At 41.7% G+C, this 17,653-nt stretch overlaps 1 protein-coding gene across 1 annotated transcript in view; it reads left to right on the top strand.

Moving 5' to 3' along the window:
• The window catches only part of DUSP10 (dual specificity phosphatase 10), a 43,517-nt gene that overhangs the window by 3,934 nt on the left and 21,930 nt on the right, over positions 1-17,653 (top strand). The window lies entirely within an intron of this gene.

Below are 17,653 nucleotides of genomic sequence, written 5' to 3'. Positions count from 1 at the left end.
CACTGAATTGGAAGCCAGAAGGTCTGGGTCCTAGAGTTGGCTTTTAATTTTCATTGTGCAAGTCATCTTACCTGTATGAGACTGTGCGCTCATCTTCCTGAAAAGGGGCTTTATGCTACATGTTAGCTTAAGCCATGTTTCCTCTGGTAGCTCTGTATCCCAATATCAATATCTTGTTTGATGAGTTATGTTCTCTCAGACTTAACCAATGTGGATGGGTTGTCAGGAGTAGCAACTATGACGAACTTCGGGTAAACCAGCTGGCACCAGTTCTGTGGGAGGTTTTTCCTCTTTCTCAACTTTGACTAGATTTGCATTTGTGTTTTATAAAGTGACCTTCAAGAAGAGCAGAGATCTTGAATGTGATTTACAAGGCCCCTTGGAAAGGACAGGTTCACCAAATGCATCTATTTCCTCTAATAAAAGATCGAGACAAACATTTCCATGAACTAGTCCCCAATCTATGAACAACCTTTGGGTATTATGGATCCTCCCAAGAAGGGGTGGTGGGATACCCGACAAAGCACAGTGAATAATGAACTACTCTGAGGTCTTGAATTTGAGTCTTGACTCCCTAGTCCCACAGAGTCAATTCTGACTCATACTGACCCTACAGGACAGGACAGAACAGCTCCATAGGGTATCTGAGACCGTAAATCTTTATGGAAACAGATAGTCATCTTTTTTCTATGGAGCAGCTGGTGGCCTTGAACTGCCTATGTTAACAATTAGAAGCCCAATGCTTAACCCACTGCCTTACTAATACTCTTTTGAGTCCTTTCAGAAGGACTGGATCACCTGCTGGATTATCTTCTCCTTCCTCATCCTGTTCCCTGATCTGGTAGGGAGCCCTCATTTTGTGTCTATTTCAATTGCACCTTTTTGCATCAGAGACCATATTCTTTGGGTGCACTGCATAATTCTTCCTACTCAGTGCCTTCTGCAGGGTGGAGGTAGTGTCTGTCTCTCTCTCTCTCTCTCTCTCTCTCTCTCTCTCTCTCTCTCTCTCTCTCTCTCTCTTTCTCTCTGTGTATGTGTGTGTGTCCTTCCCTCTCAGTAAGGTCGTGAGTCCAGAGCATACAATTTCTGCACCACATCTCCAACCAGTCTCTCAAAATGTGTTGAGGAAAGGTCTTGCTGAGTTCCTTTTGACAGCGTCCATCGGTTCAGTCTGGCCTTCCCAAGGATGCATTCTCTTGCTCTTTGGTTAGGGAGTGTTTTAGCGACTATGGTCGTTTTGTCCTTTGATAGACTCTCCATTCCTATCCTTTGCCCCCTTAAGCTTGTCCCACTGGACTCAACGACCTCAAAGGCATCACTTTCCTAAAGGATTTTTTGGCTCTAAATAGAAGGGCGCTACTGTGGAGCTTGCACCCAGCGATTTCCCACCATCCTCAGACATTTTTGGTTGTTGATGAGTTTCCTCCAGGCTATGAATATGTTAAGATAACTTCCCTCTAGCACAGGGTTATATTGTTTCTGTATTCTTGTGTGGTTGGCTTTCAGTGATTCCCCATCGAGTTACCCTGCTATTGTTTCCTCGCCATGATCATAGTTGTATTGTCTCTTTCAGAGGAGAAATACCATCTACACACTTCCCATTTATAAGAGTTTAGCAAGAGCGGTAGCCAACAGTCATGACACTCTCCCTTTTCGTCGTGTACAATCAGGTGTTCTTGGTTAAGAAACGAACAACACTGATCCCTTGTGCCTGGGTGATCTAAGGATCGGTACTAAGAAATACAAATTAAGATGACCCGGCCAACTTACAAATGGGAGTGGTTAGAAAGACTTGTAGATCCAAGCCTCTGTTTTGCAGTGGACTTTGTGGTGTTGAATTCAGGTCTGAGCAGTGAATCTCGGTGATTCTGGTGAAAATGGAATTGTCTCTCCCCACTTGTTGTGGGTGCAGCTGAGACTCAGGGCAGCCCAGGCTTGTTCCTTGTGACCGACAGTAAGCTTGCCTCGGTGGGGCGGGGCTGGACACACTGCTGACCTCACCACTGGGCGCCCCGGCGGCCACTCCGAAGGCTCGGCATTTTCAGGTCGGTGAGACACAGCGGCGGTCGACTTGGAAGACGCTCTGGTGGTAGAGGTTGGATTATTTGTAGTTTCTTGGGTCTTTCTCTTCAAATATTTGGGGGTTTAGTTAAAAATACATATTTTCGAGCAAAGGGATCTGGAACTTGCTTTATTTATCATTATTATTTTGATTTTTTGCGATAATGGCTGAGATTGAAACCAAGGCGGGAAAGAAGGGAAAGGGATGGGCGGTAGACTCCCCCTCATGTGTCTGTTCATCCGGGCAAACCAAAGGTTAATGACGGGGGTGGCAGGATCTCTTCAAAGGGTTGACCAGCAACTTCTCCCAGGTTCTCCTGAAGTAGACTCTTTGGTGGGTCAAGCCGACCATTTTGATCTTGCTTCTCTGCTGGGGTGTCTGTAATTCTCTTCCACCTCGGGGCCCTAACATTTCATTTCAGCAAGAGTGGTAGTGGAACCATTTAGGCAGAGTCGTTTTTGTAGTGGTACCGGTTAGTTAGAACATAAGGTAGAAACGTCTAAGGCCTTGCTCACTTATTTTCAGAGATTTCAGTGCAATGCTGGGTAATTTATGGCTGGCCCATCTGATTCCCTGGTTTATGTTTGTAAACACTGGTTGCTACCCTCCCTGTCCAAGTTCTCTGTCCCTTGTCCGGGTGCCACGCTCTCCTTGTTTGGTGCTGCCTGTCAAGAGACTGGCTGCCCCATTGCCATTTTTGTAATGCTGTGTCAGGGTGGTAAGAAACTGATCAGAGGCCCACAAGCCCCTGGGATTAAGTGGCCGCTCTCATTTACAGTCCTTTTTCTGTTCTGACCCACGTCTGAATTATCTTTGTCGTCTTAGCTCCTGAAGTATGTATGTGTGCTTCTACCCCACCTGGTGAAAATGATCCAAGTGAACAAATATTTAGAACTTGGTGGAGGCTTTGAAATAGTTACAATATTTTTTCCAACTTCATTTTTTAATATCATTTCTCTTTAAAGTGAGTGAGAAGGCTACCTAACTCTGGGTATTCCATAATGAGGTTTACCATGATGTTTAGAAGCCCCCATTACTTTACAGCAAGATCAGCTTCAGGGAAAATACTTTGTCATTTATCCATCCATCTCCTGCTCCATAAAGACAATATATGCCTTTAAAAAAATTAAAAGTATTTTGGAATATTCTCAAGCATACAGAAAGTAGCAAACAATATAACAAACATCCTTAGATAATGTACCTAAAGTAGACAATTGTTAGGATTTCTGTACCCTCTTCCTCTCTCTCTCTCTCTCTCTCTCTCTCTCTCTCTCTCTCGGTTGAAATATTTTAAATGGTAGTATAGACAACTTTTTCAAGATTTAAATATTTGGAATGTTTACTTACATTTAAGGTCTTTAATCAAGCTGAAATAGTTACAGTGTAAGACAGACAATTCATACCTAAATAATTGCATTATGTGACAATTATTTGAGATTCTCTTTTCAAATGTACGTTCCTCCTGTGACTGATGGGCTGTCAGGTGTATGAGAAAGCTTCTCTCCCTCAGAGTGGGAGAGCTCCAGGTGCCTTCCTGGGATCTGTCTCCCTCTCCCCTTTTCCACACCGTGCCCAGACTTGCTCTGGGCTCTTATAAAACAAAGATTAACAAAGGACTGCTGCAAGACAGGACTGCTTATGAACCAGAGGTATTTACTGAGGATCACAGGGAGGAGGGGGAAGGAGCTCAGAAGGCTGGTTCATAGAAGAGATTTGATGGCATATGGACTTTGATTTTCATATCTCCTGAGACATGAGCCACATATCGAACATTTGTCTATAGTCAGAAAATGAATCAGAAGCAAATACTTGTGGGCAATATAGTGTTTGGGGACAGTGTGAATGATCATACTAAGAAATCACAGAGCTTGTGGAAATATTCTTTCCACTGCTGTTTTATTTTGATGGGTGTTCTAGTTTGAATTGTGTCTCCTCAAAAAAAAATTTTTTTAAAAGAGTGAGGCATTGTAAATCCTCACCTCTAAATCTAGGGCTATAATCCCATTCTGGAATGGGTTGTTTTGTTATGTTCATGTGGCAGGATTAGTGTAAAGGGTGTTTTGAGTCAATCTTTCTTTTCTTTTTTTTGGAGATGTAAAAAGAGATTAAACACAAACTAGCAAGCAGAGCTGGGGAAAGGTAGATGTTAAAACACATGGATGTCTCCAAGGTACCTGGAAACAGAATCTGAAAGACAAGGGCCTTTCTTCAGAGCGGATGTCCACAGAAAGCCTACCCTGAGAGAAGTTTCTGGGGATTTGCATTTGTAGACTGGTACAGAGGAGGAAGCTAAGGGAAAGTTGATGGCTTGAGCTCACCACTTGTTCTGTGGGAGAAAGATGTGGCAGGGTACGTCCATAAAGGCTCTAAATTTTAGTCCTGTCCTGTAGGTCACTAGAAGTTGGAATCAATCTTCTTGTTTTCCTTTCAACTGTGGGTAAATAAATCCTGTGTGTTAAAGGCACCGCCCTACGCCATTTCTGTGATAGCAACTCTAGATAAATAAAACTGAGTTTTGTACTGGCAGAGTGGGTTGTTCCTAAGAGCTACCTAAAATGTGGAAGCAATCCTGGAATTGAGTAATGAGTAGAGGCGGGAAGAGTTTAAGGTGTCTAAAAGTAAAACTCTAGATTACCTTAGAGAGAGCTCATGCCATGCAAAGTGATTCTGATGAGGGTACAGAGAAAATGAGGAGAACTGTGGGGAAAGCCTCTCCTCTCAGAGAACAGATAGTGCCAGCCACAGACATTAGAGGGGCCCCTGGTGGGGCTTCATAAGAAAAGTGCGACCATGTGACTGGACCGTGAAGCGGGGAGGGCATTGCTTTCTATGCAGCAGCAGAGAAGTGTCTGCATTGTGTTCCAATGTTTGGTAGAAGGTAGAATTTTTAAGTGACGAACTTGGATATCTGGCTGAATAGATTTCTAAACAACATTGTAAATGGTCCATGTGGGTTTTCCTGGCCACTTATATGTGGTAAAATAAAGGGAGAAAGGGATGGACTTAAAATGAACTGTGGAACATGAAAACAGAATTTAAAGATTTGGAAAATCCTATTATACAAGTCCTAGAATGGTCCCCAAAGACATGGGTACACAATCTTTTGTTAAAAAGATTAAGTCTGTGACTGATGAATCTAACCACAATGGAGGAAAGCCTCCATCAGTACAGCCTGAAGAAAGAACCCAGAAAGCACAACAGAAACAAAGTCACCTCCCTCTTGGAATTCTACAGGCAGGAAATGGTGGAAAAGAGCTAGATCTATTGTCCTGAGTAGGGACAGAGGAGGCCGGGAAGATGGAGGTTTGAAGCATTGCATCTGAACTGAGCTCTGGAGCATGGGACTGCAGACAAACGGTGTGTTGAAGGGTGGGCCCCACTCCCCAGACCTGAGGAGGGTGAGGGTCCTCTGTGCCTTAGGGCAGAAGAATGGAGGCTGCTGGACTAGGTGGTTAGGGCTGCCCCAACCATGCCGTCTTAGTGGATCTGGAAAGTAGAGCAGAAGCTTTTCCTGTGGTCCCGCCCCCCAGAATCCAGAGGATGGGCCAATACCCTGAATCAGGAGGGCAAGGCCATTGTCCAGATGGCCTCAGAGCCCAGAGGACTGTTTTCAAACCTTGAAAGCTCATGTCCTTTGTTTTTGCTGGGTTTTGGACTTGCTTGGTGCCCTACTGTCCCTCCAATTTCTCTCATTTGTAATGGAAGTTTCTACCTTGTGCCTTGGAAGCAGATAATTTTTAATTCCTGCTTCCACAGGTTTATAGATGAAAAGGCAGTTTGCATTGGGATGAAATACACTTAATACCCCACTGCGTTTTAATAGAGATGATGCAGAAGATGAGATTTTTGGACTTGGAGTAAAGATTTTGGGGATGATATGATTGGGTGAATGTATTTTGCATGTAGCAAGGACCTGCATTTAGGAGGGGTCAAAGGATGGAATATTATGGACTGAATTGTTCTCCCTCAAAATATGAGTTATAAACCTTAACTTCTATGCCTGTAACGAAAGTCCCATTTGAGAATGGGTTGTCCTTGTGAAACTAATGAGGCTGCAGTAGTGTGGAGTGCTGTTTGACTCTATCTTTTTGGAGATATTGAAAGAGAATAAGCAGACTCTCAGAAATAGAGATGGGGCAATGCAGATGCCCAGACACAGCGATGTCCAAGGACCCAGGAAGCAAAAGCTTCCTCCATTTGAGATGGCTAGCATCTTAAACGGTGAGAGATTAAACTTCTCTGGTTTGGTAATGGCATCTACTAGCAGTATTTCTTTCATGGCAGCACTAAATAACTAAGACAACAGGGGGAAGCAAAATTTCTCAGGAATGGAATGTGGTCATTTTTGTTTTGTTTAAGATATATAATATAATAACATTTAATATTTTACTGTTATTTTTAGCCTCTATTTTTAACATCCAGATATGACAAATACTTGCTTTGTAGTAAATGGTTGTGAGATTAAGGCAGGACTTTGGATCCAGTTGGCCTGAGTTCTAGTCTAAGTTCTCCTGTTACTAGTGATGTGTTCTTGGGCAAGGCCCTTCATTCCTTATTCCTTAGTTCCCTCATTTGTACAAGTGTTAGATGGGGAATAAGATAAATGGATAAGATAAAGGAATAAGACAAATGACTGAGAACAATTCCTCAGATACAGTAAGCACACGATAAATTAGTTCAGCTTTATTATTATTAATTAGACAAATAAGATGATGCCAGTAAGGAGGCAACTTTTGTACCTTTTCCAAAGGAGCACAGCTATCAAGCAGTGTATTGTGTGTGTGTGCATGTGCGTGCACGCGAGAGTTGTACTTGGCCTAAAAATAACTTGGTGACTGTTAACTAAGTTAAGTAGCAGACAGTTGTAGTGCTAAATAATAAGTACAAAAACATGTTGGAATCAAGAGGCCAAAGGAATTTGGGCCTACCTTAGAATTAATTTTTTGCAGGGAGGTGGTTGTAAAAATGTGATAAATCTATCTACCCGTGTCACATAACTAGTTAAAGTATAAAACTATTAAGGGGTGCTTTTTCTGCCCTCTCATCAGGCTGAATTATTTTTGGAATAATGATTGTAGTGCTAGGGTTCCATTAGGTCCTCAGTAGATTTTAATATGCAGCAAAGTTTGAAAACTCAGAAGTTCAAGGTCATGTGGATCTGTAATTTTACAACCTTGATCCTTGATGTCAAAAAAAGTTTTTGCCAGGGTTTAACAGACTGATGTTTGCATTACATGTATTATTACCTTATTATAATAATATCTAAAGTGTAGTTTAGCAATATGAAATAATATCTAATTTATGATGTTGAGAATCATATACTTCTTTTGAGATTTCAGTCTAGATATAAAAGAAACCAAGTTTAAGACTTTTGAGCCCAGGTAGCTCCTGGTCCAGACATTAGAAATATAGGATAAACTTTTTTTAAATCATTTTATTAGGGGCTCATACAACTCTTATTACAATCCATACATACTCAATTGTGTAAAGCATATTTGTACATTCATTGCCCTCATCATTCTCAAAACATCTGCTCTCCACTTAAGCCCCTGGCATCAGCTCCTCATTTTCCCCCTCCCTTCCCGCTCCCCCACCCTCATGAACCCTTGATAATTTATAAATTATTATTTTGTCATATCTTGCACTGTCCAACGTCTCCCTTCACCCATTTTTCTGTTGTCTGTCCCCCAGGGAAGAAGTTATATGTAGATCCTTGTAATCGGTTCCCCCTTTCCAGCCCACCTTCCTGGTATCACCACTGTCACCACTGGTCCTGAAGGGACCATCCACCCTGGATTCCCTGCGCTTCAAGTTCCTATCTGTACTAGTGTACATCCTCTGGTCTAGACAGATTTGTAAGGTAGAATTGGGATCATGATAGTGGGTGGAGAAGAAGAATATAGGGACTAGAGGAAAGTTGTATGCTTCATAGGATAAACTTTAAGAATGACTAAATTTTATCTTCTAAAAAATAATGATGAAAGCAAGAACTTGAAAAACGTACCCTGGTACCCAATCACCTCCGGTTTCTGGATAAACAAATGCTGCCTTTTGGGTAGGAGGCCTCCATGCATGGACAACCTTGTAGACAGAGAAATCCAGTCACTTATTTAACAAGTGTTATTGAATGCCTTCTCTGTACGAAGCCCTTCCCTGTCTGCCGGAGGATGCCACCACACAGCTTCTAATCTACATGTTCAAATCAGAGCAGGTCAGGAGAAGACCCATTTTCTGGATTCTCTCTGCCTTAAAAGTAAATGTACCTGTTTCTAGTCTTCTCATTTTTTCCAGCTTTATTTTGTTTATTTATTTTAACCGCTTTAGTGACAAGGCTAACAGTGTGCAGAATGAAAATTCCATAGTGCTTCATTGTCCTCATGTGGCACGGTTGTTGGCACAGGAGAGGAGACAATGATACACACACGTGTACTTGCATGAAGACCAACATTCTGGTGGATCACCTTTTTTTGGAATGGGTACATATATAGAACTCTTCCAATCCGTTTCCAAGTAGCTGTCTCTCAAATTGCCTGATGGAGACGAGTGGACACCTCCAGACCGCCATCCATTTGTTCAAACATTTCTACTGCGATTTAGTCATATTCTAGAGGGTTGCTTTGCACTAATGCGTTCAGGGCAGCTTGAACTTCGTCCTCATCCTTTAGTATCACCAGTTACTGAGCCCATGGGATCTTCTGAAATGGTTGCTCATAACCAGTTCGTTTTTCTTAGTATAGTTACTCTGTATCGTTTTTAGTGTAGTTACTCTGTATCGTTTTAGTATAGTTACTCTGTATCGTTTTTAATATAGTTATTCTGTATTGTTTTTACTATAGTTACTCTGTATATTTCTTCCATCTTTTGATGCTTCCTGAATTGATGAAAAGGAGCTTTGGTCATGGTCACTCAGTGGATTATGTGTTGGGCTGTGACTTCCAAGGTCAGCAGTTGCAAATCACCAGCCCCTCCAAGGGAGGAAGATGGGGGCTTTCTACTCCTGTTAAGATGTACAGTCCTGGAAACCCACAGTGGCAGTTCCACTCTGCCCTCCAGGTTCACGATGAGTGTGAATTGACTCAATGTTAGTGACTTTATTCATTTTGCGTGTTGTTCAATATTTTGCCCTGAGGATCTTTCAGTCAATATTAGAAATTGACATTTTTCTTCACTTGTTTCAGGTTAAGGTCTGCTGAACATATTCTTCCCTTTTGCTTTTATATCTCCAGATCTTTGTCCATTTCACCATAATATATCACTTTGTCTACTTCAGCCACCCTTTGAAGTACTCTGTTTACCGCATTGACGTCATTATTTCTTCAATTCGTTTAGCTATTCGATACTCACGAGCAAGTCGCAGCTTCTCTTCTGACACCCACTTTGATCTTGGCTTTCTTTCCTCCGTTTAAAGACCTTTTGCTTCTTGATGTGTAACCTTCTTGATGTCACGCCATCACGTGTCTGATCCATGGTCATCAGTGTTGTGTCTGATCCATGGTCATCAGTGTTGTGTCTGATCCATGGTCATCAGTGTTGTGTCTGATCCATGGTCATCAGTGTTGTGTCTCGTCTGCTCTTCGATAGTCTCTGGACGCCTATGGGATGTGCTCGGGGTATACTTTAGGTCTCATGGGCTTATTTTAATTTTCTTTGGTTTCCACTGGAACTTCCAGATGAGCAATAGTTGGTCTGTTGCACCATTGATTGGTCCCTGGTGCTGTGCTGAGGGATGTCATTAAGCTTTCCGCAGTCTCTTCCACATGCGCATTGCATTGGACTCCTGTGTATGCCATCGGGTAAGGTCTGCATGTACAGCCGCCATTTGCATTGTTGAGAAAAGGCATTTTCATTGAATAAGTCATTAGTATTGCAAAACCGTGCCATGCAGTGGATGGTGTTTCTATCACTAATGCCATATTTCCTATTTACTGATTCTTCTTCTTGGTTTCTAACTTTTGCATTCCTATCACCAGGAAGTATCATCATATCTCGATTGCATGCTAGATTCATTTCAGATGGTATGCAAATTTTAATAATAGCCATATTAACTGGTCTCCCCTGTAGGAATGTGGATGTTATCCTAATAGCATCAGAGTAGATCTTGAAAAGCTCTTTTTGGTGGTGTCACATGTTCTTATTTAGAGAGGTGTTCATCTTTAAGCAATGGTTTTCTTCTTGGAAGGGTGCTTGTGCATCATGTCTTTCTCCTTTTCTCTTTCATGAAAGAGCTGAGTCTTTGCTTTATGCACATCTTTATGGCCAAAAGAATGTCTTCCTAAAGTGTTGATCCCCAAGTAAATAATTTACCAGTTTTTAATGGGAAAGAAAGTACACTGCTCAGAGAAGCTTGGCCTCTTTGGAGCAGTAGAGTGGAAAGTTGTAATTTAGACTCCACTGGCTTTGGACATATTGCTGATGGGAACAAAGGCCTGTGTTTATTTTTCCCGCATTCTATCTATGACAGGAGGACATACTAAGCAAACAAACATTACAAGCAATATATTTCAGAGTCAAGGTTTGGCTTGCTTTAAAAAAAAGAGAGAGAGAGAGAAATTTGCAAGTACAATTAAAGACTGCTCTAAGAGGTGAGGCTGGAGGAGAATGGAGGTCTTTATAGAATCACCGAGTCCCTCCCATGGAGTCGATTCGGACTCAGTAGAAACTCCACGTGCTACAGACTCAAGCTGCTACTGGAGTTTTCTGAGCTGGAACCGTCATGGAGTCAAATAGCTTCATCTTTCTGCTGCTGCTCCACTGACTAGGGTCTGAACCACTAACCTTTAATTTAGTACTGAGTGTCAACAGTTCGCACCACCAGAAACCTTCTGTGACTTCAAGGCCTAGCTTCAAGTTAAACTACGCATATCCCTCTGTAGGGAAAACGTTGGCTCACATGTTATTTACTATATATTCTGCATACATGAGGGATCTTTGAAAACTTCCAATAATCCTTTAATTCCCTTTTTCTATGAGCATTTTGAAACCCTCTCCAGCCCTAGCAGCACAGTCAGTTAAGCCCAGAGTTGCTAATCAAAAGGTCAGTGGTTCAAAGCACCCCACACTCACTGGAAGAAAGAGCAGGTGGTCTGCTTATGTCAAGGCTTATACCCTTGGACACTGTGCAGCGGTGTACATTCTCCTGAAGGGCTGCTGTGGGTCAGTGCTGACTGGAAGGCAGTGGTTGATACAGAACAAATTAGGGGAAAGAGAAAATATTGAATTGGAGCATAGCTTGAGTTGGCTTCATGGAACCTTTGAAAGTATGCATTTTATATTCAAATTTATGTAATCTCCTTTCTAATTATGAAGTCTTTGATGTTGTAGCTGTTTTCATCTATAACCCATGAGCAAGATCTTGGCATCTTCCCCACCCTCCTCAGGTTATATCTATATCATGTATTATTACTTAACAGTTGAAGAGACATATAAATACGTAATGTGTGTGTGTATTTATGCCCTTGGCGATAGCTGAGTAGAGCCCTTGGAATTCTGGTAGAAGAAGCCTTCATTCAAGCAGTGTTCTGTCACCTGCTCAGGTCCCCAGAGACTGTGAAATTAGTCATGTGAGCATATCCACATATGTGCACGGGCACATGCACACACACCCACATCCATATGCATGCTCTGGTAAAGGAAATGAGCTGTGCAGGCCCCACACTTGTGTATCAGATCAAGACGATTACCCATACTCTGCCTTGGGCAAAGTGGAAGAGTACGAAAGGAAGAAAAGGCTTTGCTGATTCATAGCATTATCAGTGTTGTCCATCCTATTTTATTGGTAGCGAAGTCCTAGTCATCCCCCCTAACACCCCAAAACCAGAATTTCACGGACAGCAAAACAAAGCCAAACACTCCCTGAGTGCTCTGCTTATTATCAACACTCTGTAGGATCCCTTCGGACAGCTGTCGCTGTTTCTATTCACAAGTAAACAGATGAAATGCACTGACCTAGTGGCCGTGTGAGACACCTCCTCTCTTCATATTTAATGTGAGCTCAAGAGGTTTGCCTCTGGATTCCTGGGTCTGGAGGCCATCACCATTTAGCCAGGCCTCCTCGTGGTCCAGTTCCTTAGCACTTTGTTTATTCTGCAGAATAAATGAGCCCAAAGTCCACGATCATTGAGATAAATATTATCAGTTGTTGCTCCTGGCAAGAGAGAAGAGGACACTAGAAAGCCAGCGATGGAAGGACTAGGAAGGGAGAGGAAAGTGAAGTATGGGGGCTGAGGGGACAGCCAGGATGATGTCAACAGCATCTTCTAGTGCTGGGACTATTCGTTCTTATCATAGCCCTGGCACTATTGCTGCTTCCCTTTTAAAATCTTTTGGCTACATGCACATTTCTAAAAGGCCCTTTTCTGAAAGATAGGGAATATTTCTTCTTGGATCTTAAATTTCTGTCCTTATGAAAACACCACAGCTTTATGTTAAGACTTTAAGATTGTGGGTCTTATGTTTCTCATGAAGTGATATTTTAATATGCCAGTGAAACATCATCTAATCACCTCTAACTACTTTATCATCCCTGAAATTAAAAAATCATTTCCCAGATCACTTGGAAGAAAACTGATAGCTATTGAATGCCTTTATGTTCTGGGCACTGGGCTGTCATATATGTTTCTTATTTAATTTTCAGAGCAGCTCTGCGAGGTCCTTTTTTATGTCTTCGGGTTTACAGATCAGCAATCTGAGGAGCAGTTTAAAGCTCTCTCTTCATGTCACTCAGCTAGGGAAACCCAATGCTTATGAGTACAAATCCCAATCCCCGCCCCACCCCCACCCCCAGGCTGCCTGCATGTCAACAGGAATTAGTGAACGCTGCTCATTCTATAGGGTGGCTTTAACTATGCTTTATCCCTGTGCAGTCCCCCCCACCACCACCCCCCTGTTCCCCCAGATCCACAACTTGACTACTCTAGACCCTTAGAGAAGAACTGGCTTCCCAGTGACTCTGCCCTGAATTATCTCCCAGCCTTGACCTCTATAAAATTGGGTAACTTTGCATTTGGTTATCATGGCAGAGGCTTTTAAGGAGTAACAGATGGATCAAAGAGGTTTTGGAAACAGCGATAATGGTTTCTAGACTTTGTTGAGTGTTTATTAAATACCAGATTCTGCGCTGTGAATATTATACTTCCTGTTAACACCCCAGCTGGTGTGTGGTAGAACCTAGGGCTGGCATGGTTACACTTCAGCTGTGTGTGCTTGTAATGAACGCTATAGCCATGGACTACATTCCCCTACTTGCACATTGGAAGAAAAGGGGGCTGCTTCCCTCTGCTCATATGAATATACTCACTCACGTTCTACAGTGAGAAGTAGATGAGCGATGATAGGTATAGAGTAGTCAGAAGGCATATATGATATGTGTGTATACCCACATCTCAAAGAAAGGTATTATTATCTATTCTTTTTGGGTAATACATCTACCTGTATATTTTTCACCCAAATATGTGAAGAAAGAATCTCTAGTAGATTATTAGTGCCCTTTGTTGTTGTTGTTGTTAGGTGCCATCAAGTCAGTTACGACTCACAGTGACCCTAATGCACAACAGAATAAAGCACCTCCTCAAAATTGGTCTTATGTTTGAGCCCTTTGTTGCAACCATTGTGTTGATCCATCTTGTTGAAAGCCTTCTTCTTATTCACTGCCCCTCCACTATACATCCTCTTTTAGGGACTAGTCTCTCCTGACAACAGGTCCAAAGCATGTAGAGAAAGTCTTACCATCTTTGCCTTTAAGGAGCATTCTGACTGTACTTCTTCTAAGACAGATTTGCTTATTATTTTGGCAGTCCATGGTACTTTCAACATTCTGCACCACAATTCAAGTTCATCGATCCTTCTTTGATCTTCGTTACTGAATGTCCAACTTTCACATGTATTTGAGGCAGTGGAAAATATCGTAACCTGGCTCCAGGAGCACCTTAGTCCTCAAAGGAACATTCTTGCTTTTCACCACTTAAAAAGGCTTTGTGCTGTAGATTTATCCACTGCAAAGCATCTGATCTCTTGACTGCTGCTCTCCTGAGCCTTGATCGTGCATCCAAGCAACATAAAATCCTTGACCACTTCCACCTTTGCTCCATTTATCATGGTGTTAACTATTGGTCCAGTTGTGAGGAGTTTGGTCTTCTTTACATGGAGTTGTAATCCATAATTAAGGTTGTAATCTTGATTTTTATCAGCAAGTGCTTCAAGTTCTCCTCACTTTCAGCAAGCTAGGTTATATCATCTGCATATGGTCGATTTGGGAAAGTTAATTCTCTGGAATGAGTGAACAGGGATCTTGTCAAACAATGTATGACATACTATTTTTATCTTTTCCTTTCTTCATGTTTCAACTCTTTACTTCCTTTCTAGTGTCAGTCAGCCACAAATATTGCTCAGGTAACTTTGGGTACACCAAAGATTAAAAAATAAATAAAATCAGCCAACCAGTGTTATCGAGTCAATTCTGACTTTTGGTGACACTTCTTGGGTTTTCTTGCCTGTAATTTTCAGGGAAGCAGATTGCCAGGCCTTTCTTTTGTGATGCCTATGGCTGCACTTGCAGCTCCAACTTTATGTTACTAACCAAATGCACCCAGGGACCTGAGGAGAAAAATTATTGATACCCATGGAATAGCAGAGAGGGGCTCTGAGAGCTCTAGTGGAAACAGTCTTCATTCAGGCAGTATCTGTCTCTTCCCTGGGCTCTTACATACCCATTGTGAAGGTAGTCATGTCACAGTAAACATTCAGCATCCCCCAGGCAGAAGGAATGAGTGGGCAAGACAGCAGAATCAGGGCATAAAGAAAACCTATAAATTAAACTTTTTTTTTTTCAGACTGAAAAATAAAAACAATAGATTGAAGCAAGTTTAAAACAAATTGAAGGATATTCATTGCCCTGACGATAACCTTTCACTTTGCCTGCTTAAAGAGATTTTTCTGGACCATGGTAACCCCAGAACAATTTGAGAGGGGATAAAAACAACCCCCCAAAATCTAAAAAAAAGGCTGCAGTGCCTTTTGTACTAGTCAGCATCCAGGAGTTTGAAAAAAACTGGTGAATATTTGGTCCAACAGTCCCATTGTATGGATATGGAAACTGATGACTTACCCAACTCATTCAGTGTCCTTGAGTTGATTCTGACTCATAGTGACCCTATAGGACAGGGTAGAGCTGCCTCTGAGTCTCAGATGGTAACTCTTTACAGGAATAGAAACCCCGTTCTTTCTCCCATGGAGGGACTGGTGGTTTTAAACTGCTGACCTTGTGGTTAGCAGTCCAACACATAACCACTATGCCACCAGGGCTCTGATTTCTTACCCAAGGGGATGTAAATAGTGAATAGCACAGCTGCCTCAGAATTCATGTTTCCTCTCAGTTCAGTTCACTTTTGTTTTTTGTTTTGTTTTTAACTCGCAGTGGGAGTATAAGCTCTTGATTTGTGTCTGAGTTGTTGTTAAATAAGCAGATCTTGTGAATGCATGTGTTTAGCCAAGCCACTCCATGGGCTTTTGTTTTGTTTTACCTTTCTGAGTAGCTTATTGGGTGACTTCTTCATGAATCGATTCACAGATGCTTTTACAAAATTGGACTCTGTTTCATGGTGAAACATTATGTTTATTTTCTTACAGAAAAGGCAAGCTATGGGGGACACAGCTTATGCAGCCAGGCTATTGAATTTACATTCTGATTTGGCTCCTTCTTAGAAGTATGACCTTGAGGAAATCAACCTCGCTGTGTCTCAGTTTCTTCATCCATAAAATGGGGATGGTAATGGCTATTTTTCTCAAGAGATTGATTGAGGAGTATATTAGCGAACATACGTCCCACTGCTGTGAACAATGTGTGCCATATAGTATCTGACTTTGAAAACTACATTAGCACTACAATATTAAATATTTACCACAACGGTAGTTAATAAGACTGTGAATAGCAAAAAATTATTATTGTTTTCATCAGCATCTACTTATACCCAATGGTGTTTTAAGTATAATTTGGCGCAATGATTTGATGCTGTCAGGAGTGGACATAACTTGGAAAGAATCTTACTTGCTTCTTAGACAATTTTGTTTCAGGTTTGGAAAAGCCGGGTGCTTTTCTAGCACAGCAGGCAGTTAAATACATGAGTATTTTTCTGAATAAGTGGGATACTGAAACATTATATATTCTTTTTACCTAAAGAAATCTTAGAAAATTAAGTCTTACTCAATGCTCTTTGTTGCATACCTATTAAAGACTATTAAAGACTACTAATATAGATATATATATATTTACGTACTCACCTACCCTGTTAAGCTTAGTTTCATTTTACATGATTTCTTCATTCTTTTCTCATATTTCTGTAGTTTCTCATATAGAAACTGAAACCCACTTTCATTTTATATTGTATATTGCTACCTGCTAAGCTAGCATATATTTTTCTTTTTCCTCCAGGGCTAATAGCATGATTATATTTCTGGTTTACAACATTTGACTTCACTAGTTTCTCTATTAATAAAAGTTAACATTGTGTTTAATTTTTTGATACTATAAAAACCAAATTGGTGTTTTACAGCCCTCCTTCACCCTTCATTTAGACTAGTGGTTACTAGGCTGCACGCCACTGGTGGTGGCGGGGGCGGGGGCGGGGGCGGGGGCGCTGCTGTCTTCCATGTGACCTCCCCTTGCTTTTGCCCTTCCTCGTCTGCTTTTGTCTTGAGCGTACTACAGCCTATCATAATTGCTCATTTCCTCCGGTCTTCCTACAAGAGCCTAGCATGTTTGTATTGACATAGGTGTTGCACTTGGACTTGGACTTTGGTGGGCAGAGGAAGGGAGTTTGGGGGCAGCAGTCAGCATAATTGTAAAACAGCGCGAATGGGGAAGTGAATGATCTGGCAGGGCCGACTACAGCTTCTTGTTTCATAAATATGAGTCACTCCCAGTTTTATGCTGTTGATAAAACACTTTGAAAGGGACATCATTACAGCAATAGCAGAAGTTAAGCTGCAAGGTGCCAAGTAATAGCTGTTTTCCCTTTTTTATTCCACCCACACCCCCACCTCCTGCCCGCCCCCAACAAACCCTGGGGTTTTAGCGTAATGCTGAAGCCTTCTGGGTACTTAAGCAGAGGCAGGCAGCAAGAATATATCAGTATGGAAAGACAATTCCCATTAGTTCTTTTTGCCAAATTGAGGTAAAATGCCCTTTAAATAGGAGATAATTCTCTGACAGATAATTAGCTTGTCTTCCTTGATAGAGGATGTGCATTGGATTGAATTTATTATAATTAATTGTACAGATGATGTAAAATTGCATTTGTCCGCCCTTATTCGGTGACTCTTTATTTCTATTTGAAGGTACCTATGAATGTCCCACCCACCTTCCAAGTGAGAGGTGAAGTAAATGAATCTCCTGGGGATGGTGTGCAGGCAGCTCTCTCCTGCAAACTTGGGGAAAGGGACCGTGTGACCCCACTTCAAAGGCACAGGGCTTTATGTTAGTCTCTGAATCTTTAAAAAAAGAGAGAGAGAGAGAGAGAGAGAGAGAATGGTTTGTGTCTTGAGAATCAAGTGGTACAGAGCTACCTAAATAATTATCTTGAGCTCCGTCTCCTACAG

The sequence above is a fragment of the Tenrec ecaudatus genome, chromosome 1 (genome assembly GCF_050624435.1).
Source record: "Tenrec ecaudatus isolate mTenEca1 chromosome 1, mTenEca1.hap1, whole genome shotgun sequence".
NCBI lineage: Eukaryota > Metazoa > Chordata > Mammalia > Afrosoricida > Tenrecidae > Tenrec > Tenrec ecaudatus.
This window is presented reverse-complemented; position numbering and strand designations above follow the sequence as displayed.